Source organism: Chroicocephalus ridibundus, chromosome 3 (genome assembly GCF_963924245.1).
Source record: "Chroicocephalus ridibundus chromosome 3, bChrRid1.1, whole genome shotgun sequence".
NCBI classification, from domain to species: Eukaryota; Metazoa; Chordata; class Aves; order Charadriiformes; family Laridae; genus Chroicocephalus; species Chroicocephalus ridibundus.
The window spans coordinates 22952666-22966496 of NC_086286.1; positions in this window are offsets into that span (position 1 = coordinate 22952666).

Below are 13831 nucleotides of genomic sequence, written 5' to 3' on the forward strand. Positions count from 1 at the left end.
AGCACCAGATTGGCCCAACATCCCTAACGTTCAGATTATAAATAAAGGGTACCTCATACTGCTAGTATAACAAAAACAAGAAACGAGGAGGAAGGGCAACTTCCCCCCTGCCCACAGAAGCAAAGGGCGTCAGTTGGGGAATGGCAGAACAGGAATTCAAGAGGGCAGGGTTTCTGCAGTGAGATGCAGTCCCCAGCATGCTAAACCTCAGGCAAACGCAGGACTTCAGGCAGAGAAACGAGGCTTCTCTGGTTACATCTTTACTGAGGATTTGCATGTAAAAAAATGCCAAGGGGAAGTATATCTGGCTCTGCTCTTCCCAGATGGTATAACCACACAAACACACGCTCACTCATACACATATCTTCCCACTCTTTAGGCAGCATTGCCTGTTCTCTTCCAGCCGTGAAAATAATTAGCTCAGCCACAACCTCAGTTTCAGAGGATGTGGTCAAATGTGCCACAGTGCACGCTTCTCCCACGCTCTCTAATCAAAGGACATTATGTCCATAAGTACCTAACGGCATTGTGATAAAGGTTGAGGAAAACCCTGCCTGTTATGATCTGGAAGGTGAAGATTTCAAATAGGAAGAGAACAAAAGATGGACCCAAGACTCAAAACCCAACGATTGAAAATGCCTATAAATGGGCTTTTTGAAAAGTTTGCAGCGGGTCCAACTGTTCCCGAGGAAACCACTTCATTAGCTTGAGTGGGAGCACAACTGAACCAGTGCTGAGAGCTGCTAAACCAACTCTGCTGCTGGAAAAATTAACCTCATCTATTTATTTTAAGGGCTAGACTATGGTGGTCCCTGGTGAGGATGTAATGGGAAGTCGGATACAAGGAGCTGTTCTCCTCACCACTCCTTTTCGGTAGGGGCTGGCCACAGCTGCAGTCCCTGTGCTCTCATGAGGGCAAGAATTAGCCCCAAATTGGTATATTCCATCTTCATTATTCCAGCTATTATATAAACACGGCTATGTGCTTGCTTACTTAAGCTGAAAAATGGAAAAGAGGAACTAAAATTAAGGTTAATAGAGCCGGACAGAGTATTCCCCATTTACCTTGCCCTCACCATAGCCGCTTCCCTGTTCTGCCTTGAGTAGATGCTTTCCCCCACAATAGCACTGTTTTTCTCTTTGCCTCTCTTCTCCCTTCCCTCCTATTTTTCTCTCCTTGGTGCCTCCCTCCCACTGCTGTTGTGGTTGTTTAACTTTGTCTTTTCAACATGCAGCTTGAGATTTCTGAAAGACACTAAGACAGGAGCTCTCCCTCTTTGGTCTACAACACTCTAGGTAAGGGGCCTGAAGAATTGTACTAACAATAAAATTTATGAAATTTTCAGCATCTTGTCATGGATCTCATGACTGAGAGGAGCTTGAAACTGGGCAAAGAAACCATGCATAGCCGGCAAGATGTCTTTCAATGTCTACCCATCTATCTCTCTACAGTTGGCCTGTGCCACATTCTGAAAATTTTCATTTAATTCCCCTTCAGGCAACTGAGGTGCTGTCTGGAAAGTCTCTAATCTGTTGGTTTTGCAGGTCTGAAAGGGTTGCTGAGGTGAAACATATGCCACAGAATAAATCAGATGCCCTGATTTATTTCAGGAACATGTAAGTATTTGTGCTCCTCAGGGGGGCCGAGGGGAGGCTAGCCTGAATGCAAGAATCACACGTTTGCTGCTACCTGTACTTCCAAGGTTTAGACCTCTCTTATTGTAGGAGCTGATGCTTCCCACTCAAAAGGTGAACAAACATTCAGATTCAGATGTTGGCCCCAAAAAGATTGTTTGGGATTTTTTTGAAGAAATGGCGCTCAATCCTAAAGAAATAGCACAAATTTACTGTTTTTCTCTAAGACTCGTTATACCAGTATGAGATTTGTGGAAGAAAAGAATGACTCAGAGAGACAGATTTGAAGAAAAAGAGGCAGATCTGCAGCACTGCTTCCATGCTTTCTTTTCACTGTCAGGGACAACATACTGCACAGCTTGTTTAAGGATTCTGGATAGTGTAGTCCCAGCAGACATTTCCTGTACTAAGATGTATTCTCATTAGAGTTACCAAAAGGGAGTATTCAAAACATTACTTATCTGCACATAATCACTATATCACGCCATGTATCCTTTATTTTAATTCCTACTTGCTTGCTAATTACCCATCACACGGAAGGTCTCACAACTGCTCTCCTTTCAGCAGCTTTGTTTGCAAAGTGTCTGGCAATAATCTCCCAGCAGTGCATTATCATGCCCTTTTCATCACACTATTTAATCAATAGGGTAATGACCTCATATGAGCTAGTTCCAGGACCTAGCCATGCCATGCTAAATAAATGAAACAAACAAAACTGTGGGCTACACGCCTTCTGTTTTACAAACCTGGATGTGAACCATTTCTGCATTAAAACCTATTATAATATATAGAAGTCGCAAATTCGTCACATCTCTTGCCAGAAGAAAAAGATTCTACAGTACTGTGGGGAAACGGCTGGTTTCTTTAAACAGACATAATTGCAAAACATGTGTGTTCTTGGTCAAGTGTTCATAGGAAGATTTATCCTGATAACACTGGAAACAACCCTTTCCCCCAGTACATCACGTCATCACTTTGAGGACTGAATGGTGACCATCACAGCTAATGGGATGAAATCACATGCAGCACACTTCCAAAACAGAGGTTGGAATGAACCTTCTTTTCAAAAGGATTTCTGTTCTAGCGAGCAGAAGGAAAGCAGCTTCTCTCCATTTCCTGAGCTGTAAACTTACAAAGTGTGATTTGCTTTGATTTTGCATCCCATGGCTGGATTATACCCTGTCTAATAAAGTGCATGTGAGATGTGTTTAGTAATGTGTGAACTCTGGAGCATATGTAGCATCACTCCTAGTGTGGCGATTCTCTTGTCCAGAGGACTGGGGGTGATAAATTGGGTCTGTCTGCTCTTTTTAACTACCACTTTTCATAAAACTAGTAGGAATTTAATTTCAGAAAGACTTTTTTTCATCAAATTTTGTTGTAACTGGACAACAGAAAGAGAGGAACACAACTGACTAGCTGGCACACAGACTGCACGTCCCTTGTATTCTTGGGGAAATGGGGGTAAAATATCCACAACAGCACAGAAGTTTCGCCCCACGCTGACAGAACTGACAGAACGGCTAGGACAAAAAATAAGCTGTCTTTAGGACACCAGCACAGCTGAGGAAGGGTAGTCCGACATCTGAAAAGAGGATAAATATGCACTAGAAGGAGCGTAAATCACGCAATTTTGTGTTACCATTGCAGTATCACCATGTACTGCTTTCACGTCAACTGAGACCCGCCCCCAGGAACAGTGTGAAAGAAAAATAATAGTTTTTAATCCTGTTTTATCCCAGATATTAACTGAAGGCAACCTCAAGACAATTTTTTACTGGAAATTTTTCACTGCACCAATGCCACTTACGTTCTTTTGGCACTTTCCTTTTAGGTGTGTTATGAAAATGACAATGTGCCAGTCATCCAAGCTGTCAGCACCAGCTAAAATCTGTTCTGAGGCAGAGTAATTTACACTTGGATGAACACCTCCCAAGAAGTAATCACATAAATACCTCCACGTTGAGATGCAACTCATTGCTGGTTAGGTAACTCCTATAATGAGCGTAAGTGTGATCTGTCCCAAAGATCTGAAATGGCTTCAGTGCAAATATTCTGTTAAGCTGTGTAGAAAATGTTGGAGTGGTGACCATGCCGTGTGCCTGTGAAGTACTTGCTGTGTTACAAGATATTAGTTCTGGACTATAAAACTGCATTTTGAAAACTATTCTCTCAAAACGTCCCATATGACACTAGTCTAGCAAAGTAAGAACTTCAAAACCCCAACACTCCCAGTCCCTTAATGAACTGAAACACTCCAATTGGCCCATCTGGTGGTCTGCCCACTGCAAAACTGTTACCTTTACTTCTGATGCAGAGGCAGAAATAGTAGAGAATAGCAAAAAATGAAGGAAGTGGTAAGATTAAGAAAGAGAAGAAAGAAAATTTCAGACTTCTTCAACTGAGGCAAACTAACCTCCAACAGTGTGTGGTCATGCTACACATTAACTGCTTCCCTGATATTTATTAGGGCACTCAGAATTAGTCAGCGTAAATATCATTGTCAGGTAACACCATCTTGCCTTTCCAGCAAAATCTGTCCTTGGATCACCCAGGAAGGACATGTCATTGGATTATTTCTCTAATCTGTCTTTACAGAAAATTAACTATTCTTATAACTGGTGACATTGCAGTCCACCATCGATTAGGTACAAGAAACCCTTTGCACCTTGTGAAAGGATACGCTTCTACAACAGCAACACATCTTCCCAACAGATGAAAAGGCGTGGCTGGAATGAAATATGAGACCTTCTATCCTCCAGGGTGCTACTCAAAATCTACCAGAAGGATCAAGCTGGACAGGATCATAATGACTTGCCTTTACAGTTCACCACTTCGGTACCAGGCAGCTTAGCATATTGGTACTTAAAACGCCACCAGTAGTTTTCAAGTTAAATGTTTAATGAACCCTCTTGTAAGAATATCTTGTCTGTCAGGTAGAGTTTCAAGCTTTTGAGGAGCCTCCTTGTTCAGGAAAACACCATTGTGTGCATTTTCCCCTATCACTTTTGTTCTGCAAGCATCCTTGTAAGATGAAGGCAGAAATCCTTATTCCAAAGCATTCTCCTCATGCAAAAATGTTACATTAAGAAAAAAGAGTTGGTTTTCATCTCTTACCACATAAGCAGTACAAGGCCATAGGTTTCCTTTCAGCCCTGTAAGCCTCTCTGCCAGTCAGCGGGCAATGGGACACTATAGTCTCTCTGTTTACTTCTGGATGTCTCTCTTTTACAGAGAAAAGGGAAAGAGCAAGAACAAGAATAATAAAAATTGTGTAAACTTTTCCACAGATACTAAAAAAATCTTTTAAAACATGCGAGTTTGGAAAGAGAAACACAAAACCTAACATATTTATGAAACTTTCCACTTGAAGTCCCAAAAAAAAAAAACCCAAAACCACCAAACAAAAAAACCCGCACTATCTCACCCCCCACTGTGAAGATTGCAGGACTTCGCCATATGGGTTAAGTAAAGACTTCTGAAGACCTTCTTATAAGAGGTGGCTCTAAGTCATCCTAAGATCTACTGCTGACTGATCAAGGAGTGCAGGAGCACCTCAGAGAAAAGTCTACCTGATATAGATGAGGTGGAAACAAACAAAAATATCTAAGACATCAGAGCCCAGACTTTTCACAATTTGGATGTGTGTCAATATTAAAGTGGAAAAAGTAGGAATTTGATAAAAAGATCTGATAGAAAAGCAAAAGAGGCATATAAATGATAACTAACTTGATAAAGAACTAAAAGGGATAATCTAATTAAAGCTGATCCACATGGGTTTCTGGAAAACAGATCTTGTCAAGCTAACCTGATATCATTTTCTGATGTGATTACAAATGGGACTGCTACAGGCAACCATCTTGACGGACGCCTGTAAAAGAACCAGCTTTGTACCACACCACAGTTTGACCGAAAAGCTAAAAAGCGTAAGAGATGGGATTCATCCACAGTAATTATAGCTGTCTAAAAGTTTGTCATCTTGTCTTAACTTCTCTATGTTCCCATTATAATCAATGAAAAGAAAAAGGTACTGTCAAAAAGTGATTTATGACTTTTCAGATAAGTCCACTACATCTTTCTGCGAAGGTCTCCATCTCTCTCCACTGTCTATTAACAGCTTAGAAAACTACCAACCATTAGAAGCTAATTTTTGAATGGCTAGAATTAAATGTGATGAATCAGAATGGCATCTTAAACTACTTAAAAACTACATAGCAGATACATCTAAGTCATCACTATGCGAGTGGGGAACAAGGCACTGGTTTTGGAATTGATTATTGCCTCCTAGACTATCTTTCATTTTTGTTAAAAAAAATATCATTCCTCACAATATTGGAAGATGACTAGAAAATAGAAAATAACGAAGAAGACAGTTGGGTTAGGTGAGTGTAACCAGACATTATGTACTTCAGTAAAGTCAACAGGAAGGCCGTGGATCAAGGAACGAGTCTAATGAGACGGACTTAATGAGGGAGGACTCTACTCTGGGAAAAAAAGATCTCAAAGAGGAGGCAAGGATTTGGGAACAGAGGCCATGAGGAGTAACCAGATTACTATGAATTTCTAGAGTAGTGCAGTAACAAGAAGCTACTATGTTCGCCAGATGTACAAACAGTAACGAATAGGAACAGGGAGGTTATGTTATCTTATTTGGCAACAGTGAAATGACTAGTAGTTTCACTGGGTTCATGGTGTTGTTTTAAGAAAGACTATGAAAAATTCCATGGATTATGAGGAAGCCAAGGGTACAATTATGGTATTAGGAAACATGTTTTACTGCAAGAGACTCAAGGCCCTCAATCAATTAACTTATCAAAGAGAAAGTTAAAGAATGATTTGATCACAATCTACAAGTGCTTACCATAGGGAACAAAAATTTGATAATAGAGGGCTCTTCAATCTAGCAGGCAAAGGCAGAACAAGATCCAAGGACTAGAAGTTACAGCAAGACTAATTCAGTCTAAAAATAAGGTGCAAATTTTAAACACTTGGGGAATAACTTGAAATAACTTGCAAAGAACGGTGATTTATTTTCCACCACCAGAAAATAAGTTTTAATCAACACTTGTCCTTGTTACAACTTCATACTTCTATTTCTAAGCTTATTAATACATTCATTCTGAGAATCTCAGAATGTTATTGTGGAGAAAAAGAATAAATGTTTTAAGTTGGGAAGTGCTCACTGCAGTATTCATACACAGCCAAGAGATTTCATTTCCATTTGATCACCAAATCACAGACCCTTTACTGTGAAGCTTGCCTAACTGAAACACCTTCTTACTACTCCACACTATGCAAACCTTTTTGATTAATGAGCATTAACTCAAAATAGATTGCACTAAAATTAGGAAGCAGAAAAAAATCATAACTTGCAATTATCCTTTGCAGAAATACCTCAATACAATACTTTAGAGTCATTTTAGGCGTACCATTGTTTTCCAAATGTAAAGGTAAAACACAAATCACAATATGGTAAAGATCTCTCAGCAGGCAATTAAAAATTAATCAGCTAATTAGATCAAATGAACGAGAAAATAAGGCTCAGGAAGGCATCCATTCTAATTAACATAATATTAACTTACAAAAGACTTGTTCAGACAAAAAAAAAATAATCTTTATTTCAAATATCAAACTAATCAATAAAAGGAAACAAACAGTTCTTACCTTGTTATCCCCATGACCAAAGCCAAAAGGAAATGACAGTAATAGTGAGTCAACCGCCTGTGCAACTGTATTAATTTCTTATTATTTCTAATCTTGTTAAACTATTTGAATCCACAATTTAAACTAACTTGTATTAAATTTACGGGGATTCTACCTATACTTTCCTTACTCTATACTTGCTGTGTCTCTTAAGAATCTTCTAGGTACTTAAAAATAAAACTAATGAGATCCAAAGTCTCACCTAGGTTTCTCCTCAGCTAGGTGATTCCTAACTAAAGCACAGGGCTTTACTGTGGAGACAGAGGATGTTAAAATAAGAAAAAAGTGGAGGGATTCTTAAGTCTGTGTCAGGGATGATAACATATACTCTCAAGGAAGGAAATAACATTATAGGACACCTTATTGAATAAACCTGACTGGTTAAGCGGAAAGGCTCAGGCAATCAGACAAGGAATTGGGAATGGTTGAACCTAATTAGATAGATTGCATAGATTAGAAATATCTGTAATTATAGGGCAGTTCCTAAAATATTTTTTCAAATGTCAGATTACTCCAGCGATGACCAACCACCCCGACCTTACGGTTGGAGTCACAGGACATAGGACACAGACTTTTGAGTGCTCCAAGAGATTCATCAGCTGGGACACGACTGTGACTCCTAAACTCCAGTGCAGCAAATATGTGGACGGTTCCCAGCACAATCCCCAAGTACTGCATTTTGCAGCCCCCCACAGCTCTCCTATGTGTTATCCAGATCCGTATTATCCAGTGACCCCTTTGCCAGGCCAATACAACTTCCTTGCCCATCTTGTGACACAGGCCTGATCTGGGAGACATCCTTGAACTTCCTGAGAGCTGTAAGGGATGGAGTGCTACAGGCCAGCCTGGATATGACTGCATTATTTACTTTTGTGGGGAAAAAAAGAATCTAGAAAGAGTGTGTAGCGGTTTAGAAGCAGGCTTTGCAAACCAATTCCACAATGAATGTATTTCACTCTGATCACCCCTTCTAGCCCGTAACAGAATTGAGGCAGTATTTTGTTTTGCAGAAATTAGTACCTTCAAGACCTGCAGTGGATTTATTATTTCTGCTAGGGCTTGCACTTCCTTTCTGATCCACTGCTGTAAAATCCAGAGGGACAGAACAGTGCAGAAAATTACTGCGAAGATGTAGTGTGACATAGGAAGAGTCAGACGCATTATGTGTGAACAATACGACAAAAGGAAAAGCCATCTGAAAATAAATGAAAAAATTAATAATCAAAAGGGTGTCTAATTCTTATTTGGGCACTTGTTTGCTCACTCTATGAATTAGGACCATCAGGCCACACTGTATAAAGTTGGAAAGGACCCTGGGCCCAGAACTCAGTCCCGTTTGAGGAAGCTGCCAGAACTGTTCTGGGGAAAGAAACGGTGCCACCAGAAAACAAGGGAGGCATCGGAAACATAATTTTTCTCTTGCCCCATTCCTGAAACTAGGGCTCCACAACTTGGGGCCAAACCTCAATATCCACTCCAAGCTTGGTCTTGCCATTCTAACAACCAATAATGGCAGTTAAGTCACACAGGGCAAACGGTCCTATAATGCGGGCATCAGGTACTGGTCAGAGACTTCACATCATTGTGCAGAGATGACAAAACCCCTGTTAGGAGAGAACAACTTCCAGTCACCCCAACATTAAAACCAGCAGCAGTATATGCTGCATAATGAGAGTCACACACGCACATGGAACAGAGAGACTTCATCGTTATGCATTTCCATGTAAACTGTGGCTTATAGCTAATGGGATACAGGCTCAAAGGATAATGTATAGAATTTATAAAACGAAAGCCTCAAAAAAAAAAAAGTGCTTTAGTAACAGAAACTGTTTTTTCAACTGCAAGCTATGAACACTTGACATAAAAATAGTCTATCTAGAAATCGCTGAGTGTGTTGGAGAAAAACGGAGAATGACTGCGCTTGGAGAATTTCGTACTAGTTTGATCACTGATTCTTCAGTAAGCTATTTAGGACCGCAGGCTAAACATTCTCCTGGAACAGATGTATCAATCAAAAGCTAAGCCTACTTAAAATAAATATGGAGTGCCTATTTTCTTCTCCAGAATGCTTGATCAAAAACCTGTCTTCTCTGGCCATCTATTGCTTTGTGTTTGGTAGCTGACAAAATACTTCACTGATTTACACTGTAGCATGCGGGAGTTTTAGCAAGTCTAGATCTCAAAAACAGGTCAGTTTTTGTCACTGATGAAAGAAATCATCTACAGGATACACAGTAGATTAATATTTGTCAGGCTTTCCAAACAAGCTGGAAACCTATTCTTTCCTGTTCTTTAAAGAACGCTATAACTTGTTTTCTTATAAGGGATAAAAAAAAAATTCCAGAAACTAAGAGAGCAGAACAGAAAACCTATTTCTCACTCCTTGATAGCCTGGAGCTGTAATACAGCAGAATCAACAGATTAAAACAAAATAAAAGAGGGGAGGGGAGGAGACCTTGCTGCTGTAATTTCTACAAACAGTTTTTGATCCTGCCCTTATTTATGTCTTCTCTTCATGTACAAACAATAAGGTAGCAGAGGGTGCATCTCAGCTGGGAGGATCACCCAAGATGCACGTCCTTCTTGCTACAGCGAACAGTGATAGCACAGACATGGGTGAAAAATACTGAAAAGCTCTGAAAGCTCCTTGGCAGCAGGGTCAGATGCAGTAAATAAGTGAGTGGATAGGGACAGCTGCCTCAAGACGACTCCTGGTCATTCCTCAGCACAACCCTACCCAGTGTGAGCCAGCACAACGCAGAGATGCCTGGATTGCTGTACCTGTAGAGAAGAAGAGTTTGAGCTGCGCCCAGGCAGCAGTGCGCTGAAGCTACTTGGCTCAGCTAAGATTTAAGGCAGAAGTTCTACAGTCTCCGCAGCCTTGCACAACCATTATTCATCTCCTCAATGCGGTTCACCCTGAGCACCGGAGAACAGCTGTGGAATTAAGCCTACATTATAATAAATACCTAATAGAAGGCCCTCACAGTGGCTATCTTCAGCTTTCTGCAAGGGGCCTGAACCTCCAGGGCTCCCTACAGACTGCTGTGACTTGCAGCCTGTTCATTGCCTGACCTAATTCTTCCAAATGGCTCACCCATTTTGGCTGACAATTTCCTCTAAATGCCCAGACACCAAGCAATGGAAAATTTCCTTTAAATGCCAGTTAATGAGCAATGGAAAATGTCATCACGATGAAGTTATGCAGGTACTTAAGTGCTCTGCTGGATCAGGCCTTTGTGAGCTACATTATAGTCTCACATTTGATGAGATTTTCTGAGTGTGATAAATAAAATAAGATGAATTTCTATGATAAGAAAAAAAAAGAGATATATGTAAAATATTTTTACAACTTCCCTGGTTGTCGGATGGCATGGTGGAGAGAAAGAGGGAAAGAGAACGCAAAAGCATAAACTAGGCTATGCTTGTGTAAATTACTCTGACATTTAATAACTCTACTAAAAATTCTCAAGCAAGGCTACTTCAGATATTTTTAAGGTCATGTATCATTTACTGTCTAGGTCAATTTATGCATCAGCAAAAATTGCTGCAAACCCTTCTGGACAGCACTTTAAAAATAAAGGTACATGTAACTGTTTTGGCCATATTTTCCTCACCAGTTTCTGCTCTGCGAACATTTCACCTTGGAAAATTAAAGTAACATTCTGTAATAAGTGAACTCAGTATGATATTTCAAGGCAAGCCAAGGACAAGCTTTATAACGGTGCTATCAAAATGCTATTAATAAAAGCAAAAATACACACACGATGCCTGTGTTCCCCTATGGATGGAAAAAATTATTGTCCATTAAGTTAACATTTCAGATACCCTCTCAGTTTTTCCTAAGGTCCCAAAGAAGGCAAAACCCCACATATCTCTTGCAGTTAACTTGTATAAACTATCTGCTGTCATGTGGTGCTCTGTTTTAGTAAACACTCCAAGGCTTCTTAAGAGAATATATGGATGAGTAGGATTTCAGGGGGGAGGGGGATGGCAGAAAACTGTGGCTAGAATATTCTCCTTTCATAGCTAATATTTATACCAGTGTCTTCGTTTATTTTTGTTTGGGTCCACAGGATTGTATTTATAAATGCATCTTACATTAAGCATCTAAATTCACTCCTCTGTTTATATAGTTCCCCTCACCGCCATATCCAACGGCCCCGTGGTTATCCCCAGGACAACCCATGCTGCAGTAAGCAATATTATCTCCTTTTGACAGATGCGAAGGCAGACATACCAGGGTATGCCTATGCGGCACCAGGCAGCACTGCACACAAACACCCAAGCCGGCTCTGAATGGGCACAGCTGGCTAGAAGATATCAGGCACCTCAGTGACCTCGCTCAGTGCTCCTTTGCACATCTGCTGAGCCGCACTCTGCAGAAATACACAAGGCTGAGGGCAGTCTGCACCAAGCAAGGAAGCACAGCCAGAAACTCTTGTGCTCAGGACCCCTGAAATTTCCTGAGGACTTCTGCAGAACTGTAGACTTAATGCAGCAGTGTTGTAAACTTAGATACATTTTGCTTTTGTTAACATTTGCTTTTGTGTTTTCCTTTTGTACACAACTGGAGAGAGCCAGGTTCTCTCAGGTCTAGAAAGCCTATGGCTTTTCTTGATTCCTGTCTTGCCAGACGCCTACCTGCAGAAGGAGAGGAGAGACTGTGACCTGTTTGTCATATTTTCTTAGGTACATAGTACAGGTGGCTACCCCGCTACATACACTCTTTATTTAACTGTTCCTTCCCTAGAAGAGAACATGTTTATGTTTAAAGTAGCATATAATTGTACTGAGTAGTAGAGTTTGTAGCCACGCCATTTTTTAAAACAAATTATCCAAGGAACATAGGGCTTTGTCTTTTCACCTGGTCTCAGGTGATTAAAATGCACACACACATGTTTTCATTGGAGATAAATTATGAGTGCATCTGCATGTTTTGCTTACTTCTTTTTCAGTCCCCCAAAAGAAATCAATTTTGAAATGAAAATGTAGTTTGGGAACAAAAAAACGCAAGATAGCTCACTTTGAAAATGTCACAGAGCATTTAAAAACATTCTGGAAAAAGGCAGTATTTGTCAAATTAATTTCATTATTTATAACAACTTCCACCCTCTCACAAATCTTGATATTTTCACTGAAAATAACTATTATTGATTTTCCCTTTTTTCCAGCCCTAACGGGAATGAAAGATAAACTATAACATAAAGTCACTTCTCTTTGTTAGTTACATCAATGCAATATGTTAGATATTTTGAAAAACCTAATGACCCATACTCTTTCCAAGATAAAAATGCTCACTTTAAAGCTCTGTGCTCAAAGAACTTTAAAAAGGAGCCTTTTTTTCGCTCTTATTTTCAATGCTCTCATTACACCGATGGGAAATTCTTAGGAAACTTCTCAGATCTTCCACATTTATTTCATTCCATTTTTAGATCCTTGTCTCATAAAATACAGTGACAAGTTCTCGGGCAGTTTATAGTACTATTAAAAACTAAACTAACTTTATTATTCATTCAATCTCCTCCATTATTTATCCCTCTTGATTCGAAAGTAGAACTCACAACTGCAGCACTAGGAGTTTGCTGCGAGTCCCTGGAACGCAGCCTCACCACAATTAGCCATTGATCCAGCTGCTTGTGCCATGACAAGGGAACGTAAACTCCCTCCTCCTTGAGGCTACAGCTCCACAGAGAAACCCTTCAACATCACAGACTTCTACCACTACATTTCTTAACTTAATAAACAGCATTGGCTCAGAGCTAAGTTCTTAAACTGCAAAGAGATACACATACTTTTATTCATCAGGAAAGTGAGGGATTTTTTCCACCATGAACCTGTTCAGCTTTTCTATACATGCAGATGATTTTTTTTTTGCCAACTTTTCGTAACATAACTTTGCATACACTTAAATTGATGTAACAAGATCTCTCATGCAGAACTAGATACACATTTTTTGTGGTTTTTTTTCAAAATGCTTTTACTGTATGAGTAAAACCTCACTAAGGTGTGAAAGACCTGTGGCAAATATTCACATTTTTTATGAATGAGGTTAGCGAACAATGAGCTTGGAGAAAGGAAGAAATGAAAGAAGGCACTCCAAAATTCATAGCACTTAGTGAATATGACAGATGTCACTTAATTTTAATTATTGATGACAGTATTTCAGACTATGCTTGTTAACATGCAGGGGTATGAAAGCAGACCACTTTACAGTATCCAGCTGCTAAGAGGTCACTAGGAAGTGGCAGGAGACATCAAGATTCTAGTAGCATTTTCTAGTAAATGTGTTGATTTCAATGTTTTGTTAGCCTTCAAGTTGTATCTACCACTACTGTAAAAAGACAGTTTATTCTCAGTATCCATTTTAACTGGAAACAATGAGCAATTAATCTACTTTGCACCTAAGGCATAAAGAGTACAGCTAAGCCATTTCTGTACCTGCATGGTGCATACAGCTTTTGATTACGATATTGCAAACCAGCGGTCAAAA